We start from the raw sequence: 21518 nt of genomic DNA, 5'->3' as shown, positions 1-21518 counted from the left end.
AAGGCTCTGATCTCGAAGAAAATGGCATGTCGTAGGAGTTCTAGGTACACCATGTATATTCACACCACGGCTAGAAGTGACTCGAAGAAATCGAAGTAGAACCGGCGCCGCTTAAAGCCTCGATTTCCTCACCCCTGTTAATATCACTCCAAGCGGAGTAAATTCAATCCGTTTGTTATAGCGTCTCTGCAGCCGGAGTCGGCGAACCGACTGGAGGAGAGATTCTTCGTAACAGTTATTTCCTTCGTTCATTAACTTTTACGGTTTCGCCGGTTGTTTCCTAGGAGGACGGAGGGTTGGCCGGTTCTCGTTGTTCCTCGACGCTTCGCGAGCCGCTTTCAATGCTCGGCGACCTCGTTATGCCGCCTTATGCCTTATGCCCTCCGTACAACTTAACACTTGTTGAAAACCCGGCTCCGAGGGTATTAAAGGAAGCGCGGTGCAAAACGCTGAAATGGAACTCATTACTGTTTAGTCGAGTAAAGGCGGTAAGGGGGGATTTTGAGAAGGGCGAGTCTGCCTGCGTTTTGTTATAATAATATTTTACGCTCACCACCGACGTCTACCTCGGTCTCGCTAACGACGATGGGTTATTCAGTCGCACGATATCATTCTTTTCATCGCTATGATACTCCCGACGCCATCTCCTCCGCCTTCTTTCTGTACGGTGATTTTACCGTTCGCGCGTCCTGACCGCAGAATATGCCCCGTGCTTCTATCACGCTACGTGACTCGAGTCACGAAACACTTGTCCTCGTTGAAATTGACATGAGAAGAAAGTCTGTTTCATCAAAAGATGTATGCAGAGTGAATTTCTAACGACTGCATGGTGTACGTCCTCTGCTAAAATTTAACCCTCACGCGCTGAAATCCGAAAGCGGCTGTTTCCCAGGGTGACCAACTGTCCCTAACCTTGAAAATTTCGACAGTTGCCAATTGAGCACAACTACCACCGACAACTGTCGATATTTTTGAGCTTACAAACAGTTGGTCACCCTGCTAAACAGCAGCTTTCGGATTGCAGCGCTTGCGGATTATATTTTAGCAAACGACGTGCAATACGATTGTCACGAATACGTGTAATTAGAGTAGTCACGACACGGCGGAAAATTAAAACTACAGAAAAAAAGATCTACGAGTAGATCTTGAAAGGCAAATATTGAAATCCGAGTACCGTCCTCTATCTATTTTAAATCCGGTAATTGTTTTGCTTCTATAAAATTGAAATCCGATCGAACGTTAATCGTTATACATATTTTCTCTCATTTTAGATTCAACCGTGTAAAATAATTGTGCTTATAATTCAACATATCCAATAAGTAGATATATAAAGCCGTTTTTGCGTATCGATCCCGATACCGACATCTTACCGAGTATCGATGATCGATAAGGTTGACCAGTGTGGGGATAACCTCAATCCGAAAAGAGGGCTTGTGTCAATCCAATAAGTCATTATTCTCGCGGTATTCTAAGGCTAGAATCGACGGTCATGGGTTATGTTAAGTTTATCGAGATTGAGTTTGTTACACGCCCGGCCGACTGTGGCGCTGTAGGTTTGTCTGTGTTGCCAACATAACTGTCCTGTGAAAAAAATGACCGATCTCATATTTATTGTCCCAATGTGTACATACATACGTTATACCTGTACATTCGTAATTAATGAATAGACGCCGTTTGGGCTAAAGCAGCCGGAACGCCCAGCCCCCTCGAACACGCTCGTAATAATAGTAATAGCGGTAAAACAACGGGAATATAATGTAATAACGAGAAGGAGGGCGGGAATATAAGGAAGGGCGGCACGCTGTGCCCGAGTTGGTTTTGCATGTACCGACCCGCCGCAATGCATTCATGTATGGGTGGATGTAGATACACGTGTTCGCAAGCTCAGCATCCCCCGGAACGAGACGCGGGTCTCTTAGTCGGCGGTTTGCGGTGGGCAACACACAGCGAAGGGTAATTCCCGAATTGTAAGGGTGGTGAGTAAAAAAAGTAAAGGGGAAAAAAATTCGAGGAAATATGTCGTTGGACAAAAATGTGTCGTAGTAGCATGAATTTAAAAATAGTTAGACCAAGGTCCGTTGGAGAAGTTAGACACACGGATACGTGCGTGAGATATTATCTCTGAATAACCAACCTTTTCTATGGCCGGCGTCAATTCGTAAAGAAGACGCGTAATGTTAAGATATTTAATAGCTCTGTATTCGTTAATAAATATTACTTGTTCCAATACGAATCCTCCTGCGAATATTTATTTTAATCATACGGGCGATTAACCACTATTAGAGATACCAAAAATTACTGCCAGTTCCGTCGCGACGTTATAACAGAGGTGGTTTTCAAAATTCTGTAAATGAAAAGGGGGTTTGAGGATCGGCGAGAAAAGTTGGAAGCGCGGCTCTCGTCGGGTTATTCCAACCGCATAACTTTAGGATTAATTAAATTTGACCGTTGTTAAAAGGATTAATTAGTTATACTACTTCCACCGCGATTCTCGTATAATTCTGGAAAGAAGAAGCTCGGCTGAGGGTTGGTAAAGAGAATTTGCACCCCTCTTTGCTGGGCTTTGTAGCCCTACGGCACACCCCATATCTTGGGTGGTAATGAAACTTGCGGAGGACAAAGATTCGAAGAGAGAGAGATGGAGGGATTTAAGGAGAAGCCCTGGTCGCTTTACACGTTTTTGTATATATTTCCAAATATCAAAGTCCACGTATCTCAAACGCGAAACATGGCTTGACTCAATTTTGAACAAAAACAATGCAATGCATTTCTTTATTTCTGTTTCGAATGAACATTTCTTGCGGTGCTTTTTTTTCAGAATTGTGTATAGAACGTTATTGTTAAATCCTGTTTCGCATTTCAGATACGTGGAATCTGATATTTCGAGATATATATACGACAAGGTCGAAATCGACCAGAGCACGTTAAAGGTCGAACGGCTGGTAAAATTCTAATCGTTACCTTCGAGAACGTTTCTTTCCAAAAAATAGGAGGAGAGAGGCGCAGAAAAAAAAAAAAAATATTAAAAAAAAACCGATCAACGAAAAGGTAAATGAAAGTAAAAGAACATTTGATATCCATATCATATGCTAGAAGCCGGGCAAAATGTAGAGCTACAAGTTTTTTCCGAACTCTTTTCATTTCGTCGTGAAACGCAATTTCGAGTCGTTCAAGAGTCCTGAAACGAAAGCAACTGATTATGGACACCGTAAAATGAAACCCCTCGGTAGATGATTAGCGATTTTCCACGGTCTACGTAATAGTCCTGTAAAACAAATGAAGAAACAAAATAAAAAAAAAAATATTAAATAGAAACAAAATTCTTATACTCGTTGCACAAAAGTATAACCCCGGAGTGAAAAAGCAATCAGTGAATACGTCTTTCCCCGAAGAATATACATTCGTAGGTTAAGCATGTATATCTGTGTATAAGAAACGCAACCGTTCGCACGGACTTGGAAAGCTGTAGTACCTACACAAAAGCTCGTAGGCTTTTTTTCCATTTTCCTTCGCCCTTCGTGATCCGCGAAGTCTGTCTCGGCGGCAAAAATTGTCCGATATATATATGTGGGAGCAATAGCGACTTCGAGACAATGGTGGTTCGGGGGTGGGGGGTGGGGGGATGAAAACCGACGTTGGGTTTTTCCCCACCTGCTGTCCTCCTCGATGTCGACGTCGGCTTCGGCGTCGCGACGCGTACGTTTCACCGTCGGGTCGAGCGGCTCCCCGGAGGCCGAGAACCGCGGCGTGATCGATGTCTCTACTCTCCGCAATTTGAACAATGTCGCGCTATATGCGAAGGGCGCCTCGTTCTTGGCATTCTTCGTTAAAATGAACGCGAGACCGGCTACGGAGCTGGATCACAACTCGCCGAGAGAAGAGAGAAGATAGGAACCCGCGTTCTTATTTACTATTCAGACGACGGCGGGATGCTCTGCTGAAAGAAGAAGAAGAAGAAGAAGAAGAAGAAGAAGAAGAAGGAGAAGAAGAAGACGAAGAGCGGAACCAGAGCCAACTTTTAAACCTCGATACGACTGCACTTTCGCGAATCATCCTGCAGGACTTATTTCATTCCCGGTTCCCTTCTAATAATTTTTACAAACCCTCTTGTCCCATAGTTTCTTTATTTCTTACAATGAGTTTTTCGAAAGATTCATTTCAACGACTATTGGGATTGTCACTTAGCGATGCGTCCTCTGGTGGAAAAAAACATCACCCAATTCAATCAGGCTAACAGATAGTTAACTTTTTTGCCACGTTTTTTCGCACGCGGATAACGCAACAGATATACATTATCGATTGTGTTTCATCAATTAACGTAACGCGATTAGTTTGTAACACAAAAAATTGAGATTCCCCTTTATTAAAATTAAAAACTTAGGTTACGTGACGACAAAATAGCGCCGACAACACCAGGCTCTGACGTTGTGAGGGACATTTTCAAAAACTTGTGTATCACAACTGTTACAAGCAACGAATAATGTAGGTATAAATTTCACAAGGCCTTTACCGGTTTTTTTTTTTTTTTTTTTTTTTTATCCATTTTGTATATTGGTATAGATATAAAATATCAGAGAGGGAGGTTTTCTCCATTTTTCTCCGTTTTTCTCCAACCTTCACCCAACGCGCTTTGCATGAATTATTAAAATGACAACAATAATAATAATGACAACGACGATGATGGGAAAATGGGCGAACGCAGGCTGTCCCCGTTTGTCAAAGCTCGTTCAGCGTCGTATATTTTTTATTATCGCCTAACGACGCTAGCTCGCGTTGGTCAGATACCTATTTATTCGAGAACGTCCGCTTGGCACGGGATGCAGGACGATAATTAGGGAATAGTGAACGGATGAATGGTGAGAGCTGAGCCCTCCAAGTTGAACCTACGTTGCGCGGTCGGTGACTCCGAGTTTCTGAGAAATAAACATTTCCACTTCATCATCCGGCCGCATATTCTTCTTATTATTACCATTCTAGTAGTACGCGCGTTATATTCTCCTTCTCTGCTGGCCAAAGTTGTGAAATCATACAAAAACCCGGGTGATCAATGATCGACGCGTGAGCTGTACGTACAGACACGTTCAAAGGTCTCGGAATCAAACGATCAGTCAGTCGGTCGGCAGTCCTGGCATTAAATGCCTCTGCCTGCCAATTATGATCGAGAATCGACGAGAGATTAGGAAAGAGAAAATCTCGGTGAAATAACTTTTATACGTTTATTATAAACGATGCGTCGATTAATCCAACCCAAAAAAATTCAAACTATGAATTTGAATCCAAAATTTCGTAAAGTTTAGTACGTAGTCCGAATAGCGGAAAAGTTTTTCGATAATTTATAGTTTCGTTTAAAAATATTTTTCAATTTCAGGCAAAAATATTCATTCTTCTTTCACTTATTATATCAGATTCGTACTTAGTAAGTAAGACGCTGATAATAATTGACACTTTAATGAAATAGATCGTGAGGAAAAATAATCGAATTTGTAAGATCCGAAAAATTAATCGGGAAAAAATAATCGATTATTATCGATAATTCTTTGGCCGTTTAACAGGCTGCGTAATTAATTGTTTATTCCCGTGCGTTTTCTAATGCAGGATATATATTTACGCAATTACATTATAATTATATACGTAATGTATATGCAAGTTATGTTCTTGTCCTATGTGAATATAATTTACTATCTATTCGGTAGACGTTAACGAGCATTCGGACTCGGCGAGTTTCGGATCCGGGAATTGACTCCTTCGTTCGCTTTCTTTGCGATCAGAGGAGAACCGTCCGAGAGGAGATGGAATAAGGAGAAAAATGGTGATGCCCTCCATCAAACCGCGTGCTTTTATATGCGGCGCGCGCCTCGAAGCCCACCCAAAGCCCCATGTAACGTTTAAAGTCGTGGGAATGGTCGTTTTCTTGTTTTTCTTTCCTACCACTTTCCTTCCGCCTCGTGTTTTTAATCTATCTCCTTTTCAACGAGTCTTCGAAATTACCCAATCAAGAATAAAGAAGATGAAAATACACGTGATGCGCGTGTTTATACCTGCGTCTCAGGACCGCCGACGACGTTTTTTGAATCGTAAATTAGCGAAAATTATCCCTCTCGAATAGAAGGATATTATGAGAAACGAAAATATGCCGGATCAATCGTTTTCACCGACGATTGACGGACCAAAAAGAGCTTGAAGAATGCTCGAGCACTTTGTTCTGGCGTTGACATAGAAAGAAAAAAAAAAAAAGGAAATTTCGGTCGTTTTGTTATCTGCAAGATGAATGATTAGGCCCAGAAATTATTTGAGAATTTTTTCGTAGTGGGAGAATTGAATACTGACATTTTACCAAAATTCTTACCAAAAACCACTAAAGCTCAATGATCGAGAAGCTTATAAAATTTCAAGTCTGCATTCGCTGTGCAACAAGGGCAAACTTTTAACTAACTCGTTTCTTAAGTAAAAGTGACTATTCTCCAAGAACTTTGATATTGATAGAGAGACACGAAAGAAAAAGAATTGACAAAACTTTTGAATTACTTACTTAACGATACTTTCAAAGAAGCTCCGTTCAATTTCATCGTGCGCAAAATCGTAACGAGTTGAAAAAATTGATGAAAAAAAATTTGCAAAGGTCCGTTACGGGATTTGCTTGTAACGTATGGGAAAGAATGGATTCTGGATGAAAAAGGAACGTGTAGATGGGAAAAGTATAATAATAATTGTGGTTAAAAAGTAAGTCAAAGTTGAAAAATAAATTGTCAACTGTGCATAATACACGTACCCACACACCTGGGCATCATCTCGGCAAAAATGTGCGCCAGGTCGGCCAGGCGACAAGCCAGTTCGATAGAACACCACCGTAGTACCAGGACGAGGTTCGCGTCGGTGGTAATCGTCGAATAAAAGCGACGCGAGTATAGGTAAGGTATATATACGGGCAGATGGCTGGCTTGCGGTGTGGCCATTAGCTAATGGGTCCCTAACGCTGACGTGAGCTAGAGCCGGTTCGACCAACGCTCGCGAATCCAGCACGATGGCCAATATCGCACCCACACGTCGGTTCTACACTGCAGCCAAAATTCCCTCAGAAATTCTCCACCGAACGCGTACCGTCATTTCACGCAGTCTGACAATCAACACTGTTGACGTGTAGGACTCTACGTTTTGTAAAAGACGTTCACACACCGAGTCGGTGAAGTGCGATGAGAAAAACTTGCGAAGGTCTGCAAAGTGATGGAATTTTTGTCAAATGTCAAAAGCTCGGTCTTACATGGTCTGGAACATCGTATTTTTAGTGAAGCTCTACCATTGAACTCGGCGAAAAGAAGCTTATAAAACAAACCAACGTCCCGCGTCTCAATTGGAACATCACGACCGTTGACATGTGGTCTGTACATTTTATGGACGACGTTTGCAGTTCAGTCACTGAAGTGCAATGAAGGAAACTTCCGAAGGTCTGCAAAGTGATGGAATTTTTGTCAAATGTCAAAAGCTCGGTCGCACATGGTCTGGAACATCGTATTTTTAGTGAAGCTCTACCATTGAACTCGGCGAAAAGAAGCTTATAAAACAAACCAACGTCCCGCGTCTCAATTGGAACATCACGACCGTTGACATGTGGTCTGTACATTTTATGGACGACGTTTGCAGTTCAGTCACTGAAGTGCAATGAAGGAAACTTCCGAAGGTCTGCAAAGTGATGGAAGTTTTGTCAAATGTCTGAAGCTCGGTCGTATACATGGTCAGAAACATCGGATTTTAGTCAAGCTCTACCATTGACTTGGACTAAAAGAAGCTTATAAACCAACCCAACGTCCTGCGTCTCAATTGGAAGACCATGTGAACTTGTTACGAATGTATAAACGTCATCGGTAGATTCGATGATATCCATGCTGCACCTGGCGTTTTTTTGAGTCGTGAACAATTGATGGTAAAGAAGCAATAACGTCGATAATAGTGACGGAGTTCAGCGGACGGTTGGATACTTTCGAAAGTAGGTACGCGTAGAAGAAGGACTGTCAATAAACGAAGCGCAGATCGTACGTGGCCTGAATTAATACTCCTACGGTGTGTACAAATAATCCCAAAGCGTTCTCATGGTGCAATGGTGGTACTCGAAGCACATGCGGTGTAACAGGGGCTTGTTTTTGCCTCGTGTATGTGTGTGTGTGTGTGTGTTGCGTATGGAACGCGGCAGATGACGAGTTGTTATGAGTAGCTGGAGAGACGTTCCATGGTACTACGGTTCCATGGTATATGCTGTAACAACTTGTGTATAATATTCATACGCGCGATGCATGGTAGATAAGACAAATAATCCGGCATTATGCATTAGACCGGTCATAAAACATGGATGTGGTCCACACTGTACACCCTCGTTCACCGGTGCACGTTTATATTATACGCGCGACTCGTAACACATCTGCTGTATGAGATAACGCGAGCTGCTCGACTCACGAGCTGTTTACTCCACCCCCGGAATCGTCGTTCTCCTCTCTTTATCCTCTCAACCCCCTGTTGGAAGAAGGAGGGTAAAAACGTAAAATAAACAAATACGTCTATGAACCCACTTACGCTCTGTATGGTTCTCTAAACGTAAACGTTATCCACATGCTGATCCACGCAATGCACAAGAGGATTCCTTTCTTTATTTACCTTTTAATCTCTTTCTTCCCTTTCTTGAAACGAGTGAAAAATCTCCGTCCCAGTTGCGAACTTTCCTGTACATGTTACTTGTATATATATATTTTTCACTCGACGATATCGCGGCGATCAAAAATTACAAAGAACATTTTAGATATTTGTATAAAGGGGTTCGAAGCTGATTGTTTTCACTGCCCTGATTTCACTCGGGGAAAAGCAAAAATCCCCTAGAACTCGGCTCTTGTATTTCTACAACGGTCCTTGATTTTAATAACGGTGATTGATTTTCAGTAATGAACAATTATAAAGAACATTTGGGTTTTCGTATAAAGGGATTCGAAGCTGATCGTTTTCTGTCCTGATCTCACTTAGGGAAAAACAAAAATTCCCTAGAACTCGGTTCTCGAATTTCTACAACGGCCCTAAATTTTTCAAAATTTAAGGAAAAATTCACGACCTCAAGACGTCGATTAACTGTTGACGTTTTTCTGACAATTAGAGAGGTAACGAGACGTCGTCTCGAAGTTACAGGCGTACCATTTTCGTTCTCGCGAATAAAGCAGTGCGGGCCATGGGGTATTTTTCGTCTGGTTATCTATTACTCCGATCTCTCCATTCCCTCACCCCCCGTATCCCTCACCTTTCATCTTTCATCTCCCACTTCGCAATCAACTTTTCCCTCTTTTTTATCCCTTATTTTTTCTCTCTCTCTCTCTCTTTCTTTTCTCAGCAGAAACTTGTGCTTTTCTTGCAGCGATCCGCGGTCTATGAAATACAACAGGTTGGGGAAAAATACAAAACAGACTTTCTACGCTTTCACTCGCTTCTCGTATTCTACTTATATATTATAGGACATAGTGTAGGTCCATGCATTCTCCTTTAATCGTGTAAGCACAGACGTTTTTCCGGTGCGATGTTTTCACTGTCTAAGAAAAACACCGAATGCATGCCTCCCTACGCGTAAATTATCAAACGGGCCAACTGCAGGGGTTTACACTTGCTACGTATAACATAAACATACAATTGTTTATGATTTACCGTTCAGAGAAGAAAAAACAAATAGAAAAAAAAAATAAATAAAAAATATGAACAAATAATTGAGAACGGAATAATTTTAACCAAATATCTCCTTATCTTTTTCTACGTTTGAAAAACCGAGATTTAAATATTTTCGTAACGTCTTTTCTACCGCCTTCTACCTCCTCTACTTTTTCGCCTTGATTTATTTGCTTACATCTTTTCACTTTGAAAAACCTGCAACACTCTTCTGCAGCTTTTCTGTTTCCGTTTGTTTCTTCTCGTGTATTATTTCACCGTTTACGTATAAAGTGGACACCGTCTATTAAGTCAAGGCTAACGATACTGCGGAAAGCAACACAGATGCACTTTATCTTTTAAAAACAATAATCTGTCAAATTTACAGTGGAAAAAAAAAAACAGCTAATTAAAATTGTTATTCGTTTTTTCGTACTTACGCGAGAATTCAACGATTTTGTTGAATTTTAAGGTGACCCGCAAGTCAAATTTTATCCCTACCATACGCATATGCTGGAAAGCCGATGATTTTTTATTATTCATGGTTTTGGATAAGAAGTGTGACGTCCCATGTCGGAAAATAATTCTGGCAAAATCTTTGCTTTTTTCGAAATTGATATTTTTTAACGAAGAAGAATGGAATGTATACGAATATACAAACCACATTACCGAGAAGGTTTGTTTACTTTTCTGTCTCACTTCTGCTACTTTCATTACTTCTAGAATTATATTTCATGATCGTAGACGTCATAAAACCTGAAATTGAAGAGCTTTGGTAGTACGAAAAACGGCTTTTTAGTGGTTTTAATTTATTTAAAAACGTAAACGTAAACTCCTTAATTACACAAATGTCAACCAGACAATAATTCACTACAATCAGAATCCTCAGATTGTTTCAAATCTCCTTTCGACTATTTCGAACAACTTCGCGCATGGATTTTCCGACACTCTTGTTTGTATCAAAAAGTATCAATTTCGAAAACAGCGAAGATTTTTCCTGAATTATTTTTCGTTACGGAGATGGTACATCATCTCTTGTTCAAAACCATGCACAGAAAAACAAAAAAAAACAAAAATCAGCGGTTTTGCAGCATATACGTATAATCGTAGGGCAAAAAATTTCACTTGCGTATCTTAATTTGTAAAAATTCCGTCAAGAAAGGAAATAAGAAATGAACGGAAACGGGAATCACGGTTAATGTTAACGCTAGAATTAAGGTTTAGGGTAAAAATATTCCTTTCACCTCCAATATTGAGACTTTCAATATATATATATATATATGTATACGTAAGGCAGCCACATTTCATCTCGCGAATATACGCGTATACAATATGAATACAGTTTGGAATGTATAACCGTCAGGAATATTCATCTTAACCGGCACACCGCCGACATTTATCGCCGTCAAGCCGCATAATACGTATATGTGTATATATATATGTACATGTTTGTGTGTGTGTGTGTGTGTGTGTGTATACACACGTACGTACTTATAACGTATGACGGAAAACGTGTGCCAGTTCCTGCCTCCCGTATCGGTAGCAATATGGCCTGAATCCCGGCTCAGCCGCGTTCGGCTTCTGGAAATTCATCCGACGGCACCCTTAAAGGGCACCTTCTCAACCAAACCCTCGTCAATGCCTTGGAAAATCTAGAGAGCCTGGTAGAAAATTTTTTTTCAAATACAAGTATTAATACGAATCGGTGAATGAATAACGATTGGCAGAGCGTTAGACCTCCACGGTGACAACTTACAAGTTATAGTTGAAAGTATTTCCGGGATTTTCTCTGACTGAAATTTAAACCACTGTTGCAAATTCGGTGACATCTATGATTGGCATATTAGAAAGAGAGGATAGGTAAATTTTCGAATTACGAGTAGCGGCGTCCCGAGTTCCCGTGTTTGGTTTAAAAAGTCCTCATGGAATATTGAATCGACTAAAGTTAAGAAAAACATTTTTTATTACAACATTCTTCTTGTGTAATTAAATTTTTAATAAAATAGTCTTCTGTAGGGTAAAAAAATTTTCCATCACGATAGCGAGTAATTGTTCTCATATTTTTTTATTTTATTTTTCTTTTTTCTTCACGTCTTAACGCTGGCAAAATCGTCCGTGATTAATTTTGAAATTTATTTTCTTGGCAAAACTAAGAAATTGAAAAAAGGGTGTCTAAAATTTGAAAAACTTCGATAAATGGACGATATTTGTTTCATTGACGTAGGAATAAAAGATTTATTTTTTTGACACGGACGTTGGTTCGCTTTGTAGAGAAAGTTTGACATCTTTTTTTGAAAAACAGAAATCAACGTCGTATCTTGGAGCGTTTTTGAGTTGTCGTGGCAAAATTAATGAGAAAACGTTATTTAGAGAAAAACACAATCATGTGCGACTAATATGTACCGCTGATTTTCATCGAAAAAAATATCAGACAAATCATTTAGAAATAACAAAAAAAAAAAATTCCCATGTTTTATTTTAACCGGTTTATAAAGTTGAATTGAATTTCTAACACATTTTCATCCTTTCTAGTCCCCCACCCCCTGAGCTTAATTATGAAAATTTTTCACCTTTACTCGCTCTGAAAACGCACGAAATTTTACGATGCGTTTTCCCCTCAATCCGGGTGTCGTCCAAAAGTGTCGTACAAAAAAGGCAGCATCATAAATATGAATACGTTTTCCAGAATCGTTTCAGGAACTGAGACCGGCTGCATATGGCAATATCCTTGCAAATTCAATCGGGAGTGATAGACAAACACGCGTGCACGCGTGTGTTCGGAATGTAATATCGTTGAAATAACTGCTGTTTCGAGGATATTGTTTGGATGACATTATTCGGACCGGGTTGCTGCATCGCGTACGATATAACGGGGTTGGCATTGCCTCTTTAGATCCGTAGATTCGGAGGGAACGAAATACGCCCGTCACATCTGGCATACCACGCAAATCTGCGGAAACCCCCGTCAATTTCTTAAACTGCATACCAGCGCCGTTTTCATTACTTAAAAACCTCCCGAAAGGTATTCACGACTCGGTTCGAACCACTCGCGTCGCATCAAATACTCCCTTTTGCACCCCCTCCCCCCCCCCCCCCACCCACCCCCCGATTCATTCTTCCTTATCGCTACACTCCGATGTGGTCTCGCTTATTGCAGGTACGAAAGATGGATCGAAAATTGTCGGCTAAGGGAAAACCCGACGAATCTATTCGACTTAAAGCTCGACTAAAGCATCCTGAATACAGGGAAATCGAATCCAGGATAATTTTTAACTTTATCAAAAACTTGCAAAAAAAAAAAAAGAAAGAATAAATGATATAAAATCACCCTGTTATACCTAAAGTAATTTAATCTTTTGATATAAAAATTAGGATGACAAATTTACTAACAAATGCAAAATGAGATTAAAGGTATATCGAATTTAATTATTACCCCGAAAAAATAATTTAAATTGATTAGAAAAAAAAAAAAACAAAAAAAATTTGTGAAATGAAACTGAACGATTCTCTTTACGTCGTGATTACGAATACTGAACTCGAAATTCGAAAATTCACCGGCGTGAATTTAAGAGTTAAACGACGCGAAGTTAATCTTTCTCTTTTCTTTTTTTATCGTCACGTTCTTCTCGATTCGTAAAGACTTATCATTCGACGAGATCAATTTAACAAATAGATATGTAAGGGAATTAGTTAATAAAATCCTAGCATTATATGTATGAGGTAAATATGTAGTGCCCAATTTATAGCAACTGAATCAAATTACTAATTAAAACGACGAGGCAATTTTTCGTTATGACAGAATATTCGTTTCATAAAAAAAAAAAAAAATCGAGAAATCATATGCTTAATGAATCTAGTTTCTTTCATCATCTAGATTCGAACACCGGATGTTAATCTAAGACAGGAAATAGACCTGAAACGTTTTGATTAAACGCGATAAGGAAACATCGAGGATTGTCGTTGTTGGATATAGAATGTGTGTCAGGAGAACATCCGGCGAGGGTTGAAGGTTGAAGGTTGAAGGTTGAAGGTAGTATAGGTACACATATACGTATCGTACGGAGGAAGGGTAGCCCCACTGCGCCGGGACGAAATCCAATATCGGTGATATTTTATTAGATCTAATATTAATTCCTTCATAAATCTGATCCTCACAATAGCGAAGGCTTGCCAGATTTATTGCCGGCTTCGTACGTATCGCATGTATGGCAGCTATGACGATAGTTTCACACTGCAAAGGATGTATCAACGTTCCTTTTGCGTACACCTTATACCTTACGCATCCTACGCATACGAGAGAGAGAGAGAGAGAGAGAGAGAGAGAGAGAGAGAGAGAGATAGAGACAGAGATAGACAGACAGTCAGATGGATAGATAGATACATAGATAGACAGACATATTGATAGACAGATTTATGGATATATAGATAATTAGATAGACAGACGGATAGATAGATAGATAGATACATAGATAGACAGACATATTGATAGACAGATTTATGGATATATAGATAATTAGATAGACAGCCGGATAGATAGATAGATAGACAGATATATAGATAGATAATCAATTGTTTTGAGTTCATTACTGACCTCCCCCGGTGAAGCAAAAGGATTGATTACAATAAATGGGTCACTAAAAATCAACGGATAGATAGATCGATAGATAGACAGATAGCTAGATAGACAGTTAGATACATAGACAGACGGATAGGTAGATAGATAGGCAGATAGACGGACAGACATAATGATAGATAGACAGATAGATAGATAGATACATCGATAGGCAGATAGATAGATAGACAGATAGATAGATAGGCAGACTAATAGATAGACAGAAAGGTAGGTAGATAGACGGATAGATAGATAGATATACAGATAAGGTTTATTATGCCCGTGCCAGTGCTTGGACAAAAAATCAGAGACACAAGTAAAGAATTCGCCGAAAAATAAGAAGAGGTGAAACTAATTGCACAAGTATGAATACGTAAAGAAAAAATAGAATGTTAACAACAGAGGTGGATGACAAGTAGGAATTGAATAAAGTAAAAGAGAATGAGAGAGAGAGAGAGATATGGAGAGAGATGCGAGGGGGGGATGAGGGTCCACAGTTCGGATCCAATGACGCGGATGAGTACCTCGTGCAACACAATGCAACCACCCTCCTCCATCTCTGTGACCACCCCGGCAGATGTGCAATCCTCAATAAAATCCTAGCGTATAGGTACATATTGCCTCTGCAGTGCGTATAATATGAACATGGTCACCGGTCCAACCAGCCCTCTAACAATCCTGTCAGATGCAAAATCTGTGTATACCCAATATGTGATACGATACGTGTCGGAGAATATGTTTCAATTTTATGCAAATACGATTTATCATATTCCAAACCTACGTCTATCTTTAGACGTTTTTCCTTCATTACGCTGAAATTTTTATCGACTTTATCGAGATTTTGAGCGTGAAATAAATCGTACGTTGGCGAATAGAATAAACTGGTGGAATATAATAGAAGGTTTTCTCTCATCGTTATGATATAATTGCGAAGGCGATTACTCGCCGAAGATGTTACGGTATTATCAGAGAGTTGTTTATTATTCGTCAGGTGGCATGAAGTTGATAAGTAATTCAAAACAAAGCTCAAGGAGCTCGTAGTTGAATCGAGGGATGTTATGAAGGGGTTGATAACCGTGAGACTCGAGACGCAGCGCGTCGTCTGCACGTCGTGTTTCTTGCTTTGAGTTTGATCTGCGGAGCAGAAATGCGGAAGTGAGTAAGTAAGTGAAGGAAGGAAGGAAGGAAGGAAGGAAGGAAGGAAGGAAGGAAGATATACAACAGAATTAGGAAGAAAGTTGGGACGGGACGAACGATAGAAAGAGAAAGACGGATAAATTCAGTCGTATTACAAGTTTCGTCTCAAACAGAAGCTTGCGACTCGTCGTCCTTCTCTCCTCTCACAGCGTCTTTTGGTTCTTTGTTCGTTTCGGCTGGGTTAAATTGTTAATAAGACACCGTCACAAAGCCGAGTATATATGTATACATATACCTCGTACCTACGATATCTACGTTTCTCTTTCACCTCGTCGACGTTCGAAAAAGGGCCGGGGTAGGTATAAATATGTAAGGTAAAAGGGAGTCAGGCTTGATGGCCGGTACGCGATAAAATATTAACGAAATATTGGGGCGTCGGCCCCAATGACGCTCCTGCACGGTTTCATCCGGTGTGTATCTTTTTTCTACCTCTGTAAGGGTGCGAAGCCTTGAGTCCAATCAAAATTCAGGCGCGGTTGGGCGTTGTATATTAAAATGCGATTCGTTTCCGAGCTTTCGAGTTTTACCCTAGTGAAGAATTCGAAAAAGAAAACGTTGAAGGAAATGCGAAACCGATCGGACGATTTAGAAATTGGGAATTTGTCGTACAGCATTTAAAAAAAAAAAAAAAAAAAAAAAAAAAAAAAACTTAAAAACTTTTTCATTCGTCTTCCAAGTCCCATCGGTTTCAGATTTTTCGTTCGGTCGTTTTCTCGATCATCGTCGATGAAGACCCTTTCCTTTTCACGGCGATCAAAAGTATCCCGAAAAAGTTCTTTTTTTCCGGTGTATTTCCAAGAAAAAGCTGTACCGTCCCCTTTGGGATACCCGAACGCCTGTTTCGAGCATCCGATAAAGCTCCCTGTGCAAGCTTCCTTTCACCCCTGGAAGCGCATGTCTACCCATAACTGCGACGGCATCCCACATTCCTCAGATGTCAAAATAAATTGTTTATTTTCAATTTCTTTAATTCACCGCCCTCCTCCCTCAGGGAAGAGGGGGTGGTGGACCGAAAGCGAACCTGTATACATATACACACACATATATATATATAATATACAGGTAGCAGCGTTTGCAGCCCCGGGAACTGAATAATATAACGAATTTATTCCACCCGAAGAAAGCTCCAGGGATTAATTTACTTTTTTTCCGTTACTTTTATCACCGCTCTCTTCGTTTTCTTCTCTTCTCTTATCCCCCTTCCCATCCTTTCCAGTCTTCGTCTCTCGTTTCCCCCCCCTTTTTTTTTTTTCTTTTTCCCGCCATCCGCGTCGCTGACATGCATTAAAAATACAAACCTGAGAAAGGCTGTGCAGTTTGACAAGGAAATCGATTCTTTCAAGATTATAAATTACCATCGGTAATAATTAAAATTTTATAATTATTCGCCAGCACGTATACAATAAAACGCAAATAATGGAGAGATGAGGTTGTAAAAGTTACCACAAATTCAATTCGTCTCAAACAAACACAATATTTTTGCAATACATGTATATATTTATAAAATTTTACACGAGATCTGATTGTAAATGCAACGCGAAAATCTTTTAAAAAAAAATTCAGTTTCAGCGTGCAAATTCATTTAGAATTTTCCCACGTTGGTTAGAATTTATTACGAAACCGAGCGGTAAGTTTTATAAGCGCGAAGGATCGAATCGATTTTCGCAAAATCAAATCGAGATCGCGTATAATTACTTCTGAGTTACAGAAAAAATGCGTCGCATCTAAAGCACAAAGAGTCCGTAATCGAGACTGGGTAAAAAAAAAAAAAAAAAAAAAAAAAATCCCACCAACTTAATTCCTCGTTTAAAATGTAACATTTATAAAGGCTATTTGGTAACTGCGGAATACGGATCAAGAGTGAAGGAATTTAATTTCGCGATACCTTCAGCGAGGCAGTCTTTGTAAAATGACTGCGAAGGTGGCGGATTTTCTTTGTCAAATTAAAATTTTTACGACGACGTTCTTTTACTGCCTGCAGCAGGGATGCAATATCAGATGAACCGAGCTTAAGTCTGAAAGTGCAAGTCACTTGTTCGATGTTGCGAGAAAAAATTTGCTCCCCCCCCCCCCCCACCCATTTTTTCACCTACTTCTTTTCTATTTCTCGATTTTCGATTAAATCGATTATTTTTTGTGCGATTAACCGAGTATAATCGATTATTTTTCCTCACAATCGGTTTTTGTTTTTTACGTCCATGAACGAGGCAAAATAAATACCAACTTGTGTGATTAAAGTGTCGATTATTATCATTGTATTATTTATTGGAGCTATCGAAACTCGAGAATGATGCACGAATAAAATTTCACTCGTAAGAGAAGGGAGAAAAAATTTGAAAAAAATAAAATAAAAATCTTAACCTGTCCGTACGAAGGATTGATGTTTTTGGTGTATATACAGGGGGTTAAATATCCCGAAGGCGATTGCAGGGGGTGAAAAGCTCCCGCGGGATTCTGTGTCGCGTGTCGCGGGACGGAATTTCGATCACGCCTCTAATCGTCCCAATTTGCATACTCGGTATATGTAGAAAATGGGATAATCAAGTTATCCGTATTATTATTTTATAGACAAATCGGTTTAAAGAGCGTAACGCGCTTGAATAATGAGAGAGATTGATTGATTGACGGATCGAACGTTTATTTGTGCCGTTTTATAACCGCATGGAAAATTTAGAATATTATTAGAAATTAGGCGAAGAAATTACGATCAATCAGTCGAACGTACGATCTAGAATTTGAGAGAGAAAAAGAGAGTGGTTTGAGAATGGATGGAATTCTTTCAATTGACGCGTTTGTCAAACGATTATAATTCATACAGTGTTGCAGGTATTGTTCGTTATTATAAGCTTGTTGAATGCTTCATTGAAGGAGCAATCTTGCAATAAACTTTACACAAGCAGACGCGATAGGCGATAAGACTTCGTTCAGGCAGTTCAAAAGCGCGTAAGATACGTAAGACGTATTATTACGTTTTATTGCATGTAACAAAGCTCTATGAAAAAAAAAAGATTTTTTTTTTTTTTGTTGTCCCGATTTTTCCCATCAAATTCGGTGTTTTAGAACGTAGAATTTACGAACATAATCATGATTATAGTAGATTGTTTTTAGTTTTTATGTTACAGTAGTATTGCAAGGGAGGGATGAAATTTTTTTTTCTTTATTTTATTTTTTTTTTTGATAAATTTCAGTCATTAAAAAAACAAAGAAATCAAACGAGATCGAATTTTTTATCTGAATATTGCTTTCTTGAGTCATATATATGAAAATTTCGATGAAACAAATGACTAGAGTAAATTTCGAAAAAGTTACGCTTGTTCTCAGGCTTGTTGACATCAAATATTACCAAGACCACTCAAATATCGATTATAACAAAACCACAGTTGACAATTGTAATTATTTCTATATTATTCTATATTGTTATTTCACGAAAAAGTTGACTTGTAAATTGAATTTAAAATTTTTTTTTTTTGCCTTCTTGCTTGTCATTATCTTACAATTACTTTTCCTCTCCGAAATCGACAAATTTCGAATTCACTCTTTGCAAACAAATACAATTTGTAATTATCCACCAAGCGGCACTCTGTAAAAAGTTTGTTAAGGTTAAAAAATATATATATTCGGTGAAAAGGCGAGCGTTTTACGTTATTTGGAAGATCGCGCTCAGTTGATTTATCTCCTTTTTTATATATATTTGTTTTTTTAAATTTATGAATTATCGTGAATAAAAGATCTTTGTTATCCCTCGCATCAATCATAACGTCAATTTACGTCGCAGAGAAGAACCGAACTTTTAATATCGAATATCTCCGGTTGGCGTTTGAGAAGCGTATCTAACGACTTTTTCATTATTAATTCAATCTCGTAAAATGGTTTAAACAATAATGTAATACGAATTCTTAATTCAGGCGAATCAGTACACTGTTGCGTTATCGATCGTGATCCGTGGTTTGAATATAAATAAGCCAGGAAAGAAGTAACAATAGAAGTGCTAAAGCGCGTTCCTCCGTAAATTACCTAAAAAAAAAAAAAATAAAAAAAATAAAATAAATAAACAAATAAAACGAATGATAAAACCGAAAAGAAAGTAACAAATCAAATGAGAACGCGATCTTCCGCAAAACGTGCAACGCTCGCCTTCTTTTCGCAAAAAAAAAAAAAAAAAAAAATTCCTTCATTCGACCCGAACAAACTTTTTACGACGTGCTACGGTGAAAAATCGCGAATTGTTATTTTTTTTTCCTCTTCACTCAAACACCCTAATAATAACGCGTACCAAATTAATTCGTCGTTTTCTTTTCGCTCTCTCTCTCTCTCCTTGTCATCCCTTAACGGTTATTCGAAAAAAAGAAGTAGAAGAAGAAGGAGAAAAAAAAAAAGAAAAAAAATACAAAAAAAAAGAAAAGCTTCTTGCGAGCTTAAGTTATAAACCATCGAAGAACGTTTATATCCGTATTTTATTCGTTCACGTATGCATGTATGTACCTACCAGGTATACATACATACATATATATATATATATATATATATATATACACAATACGGGATTCTCCGAGGTTTTGTTGAAGACGCGAAGAGCGAGGGGAAAGGAGGAAGGGTGTGGGGGGGTGGGAGGCGGAAAGGGGAAGACGATGTGATTGTACGCCAAGTTTCTTTTGACGTGAAATTAATAATAAAAATGAGATTTGGACCGGAGTTGGGGGGTGGAGGGAGAGAGTGAGGTGGGGGGAGGGTGAAAGCGGGGTAGGAATTCTCCATGCGTATAATAATATTCCCCGGAGCAAGTGGAATTAAAAGACGACTATACACGCGCGGGGTTCCTCCTTCCATTCTCTGTTCTCCCGTTTCTTCACATCTCGCAAAAATCTGTCTCTCTCTCTCTCTCTCTCTCTCTCTCAATCCGTCTCGTCGTACATTTTCTCTTCGCTTGTCGTATGTATTATAAACTCTTTCCTTGTGCAGTTTATGTTTTTAGTTAATCAGTTTTGATTATGACGATTTGTATTTGAGATAGGAGAAGGGACAGAGAAGGAGAGAGAGAGAGAGAGACGAGCTTAGGTCGAAAAGGGCGAAGGCTGGAGTCGATCGACGTAGTTCAATAATACAAGACGTGTAACGATTTTTTAAAATTTTAAACTGAATATAGTACAGAGAGGACAAAGACTTCGTTCGTAATCTTTTTTATGAATTTTACTCTACTTTTTTAGTTAAACAAGGCTTTAACGTCAATTCATCGCTGCACGAGCGTTAAATTTTCCCAACAGTTGCAAGAAAATATAGCAACAGCGATCGTAATGAGAAAGAATAGCAACGGATACCAGACTTTCCGGTAAGAGCTATAAAACTAATTTTCATTTTCTACCTGGCACTATATTTTTCGATTGTTGTAAAAGATGAAAATAGTTAAGGACAGAGCGGTAACCGGTACTAAAAATTTCTCCCAGTTACACCGAAACGAAATCCTAGCTCGTATAAATTATATTTCACGGATAATTTTCTCCTCACTCGTTGTTTTATCTCTTTTTTCTACCTACGTGTGTTCTTTGTTATTCATTGTCTGTGTTTTTAAACCAACAGGCTGAGTTTGTTAGTCCCGCGACGAGTAGGATACCTTTTATATTGTGAAAATGAAATAACGAATTTAAGAAAGAACGGGCAAATAAAATAGAAGTTCCCAAAATCATCTTAAATACTCAATTTCTCTCTGTGTCTTCATCTTATTTTATCGCGTAGATTTTAGAATAATCTAAGATCAAAGTTATACATATAAGACAGATGGGTTATTGTAAGAATCTTTGACGACATTCGATAATTAGGGGTTGTTGTTTTCTTTTTTTTTTTTTTTTTTTTGTGAAGCAGTTTTCGAAAATTTATCCAATCCTCTAGCTGCATAGATATTCAATTCATATTTTCAAGCGTTCGCACGAAGTTGCAATTCTCCACGGCGAGCACATTCAACTGCAGATGTTGCTGGATAATGTGGCACGTACAATTAAAAACTTTGGCAAAATAATTAATTGTAGAAAGTTTACAAACGCTGTACAAC

At 39.0% G+C, this 21518-nt stretch overlaps 1 protein-coding gene across 4 annotated transcripts in view; it reads right to left on the bottom strand.

Moving 5' to 3' along the window:
- The window catches only part of LOC124175107 (epithelial discoidin domain-containing receptor 1-like), a 140204-nt gene that overhangs the window by 66114 nt on the left and 52572 nt on the right, over nt 1–21518 (bottom strand). Inside the window, exon 2 of one of the 4 annotated variants that reach the window (XM_046555006.1) lies at nt 11158–11327. The exons of the other annotated variants lie outside the window; for them this stretch is intronic. The gene's annotated coding sequence lies outside the window, so the exon portion shown is untranslated. The remainder of the gene's footprint in view (nt 1–11157; nt 11328–21518) is intronic. 4 annotated transcript variants of the gene reach the window in all.

This window comes from Neodiprion fabricii, chromosome 2 (genome assembly GCF_021155785.1).
Source record: "Neodiprion fabricii isolate iyNeoFabr1 chromosome 2, iyNeoFabr1.1, whole genome shotgun sequence".
NCBI lineage: Eukaryota > Metazoa > Arthropoda > Insecta > Hymenoptera > Diprionidae > Neodiprion > Neodiprion fabricii.
The sequence above is the reverse complement of the archived record's forward strand: the minus strand, read 5'-3'. Positions and strand labels throughout refer to the sequence as shown.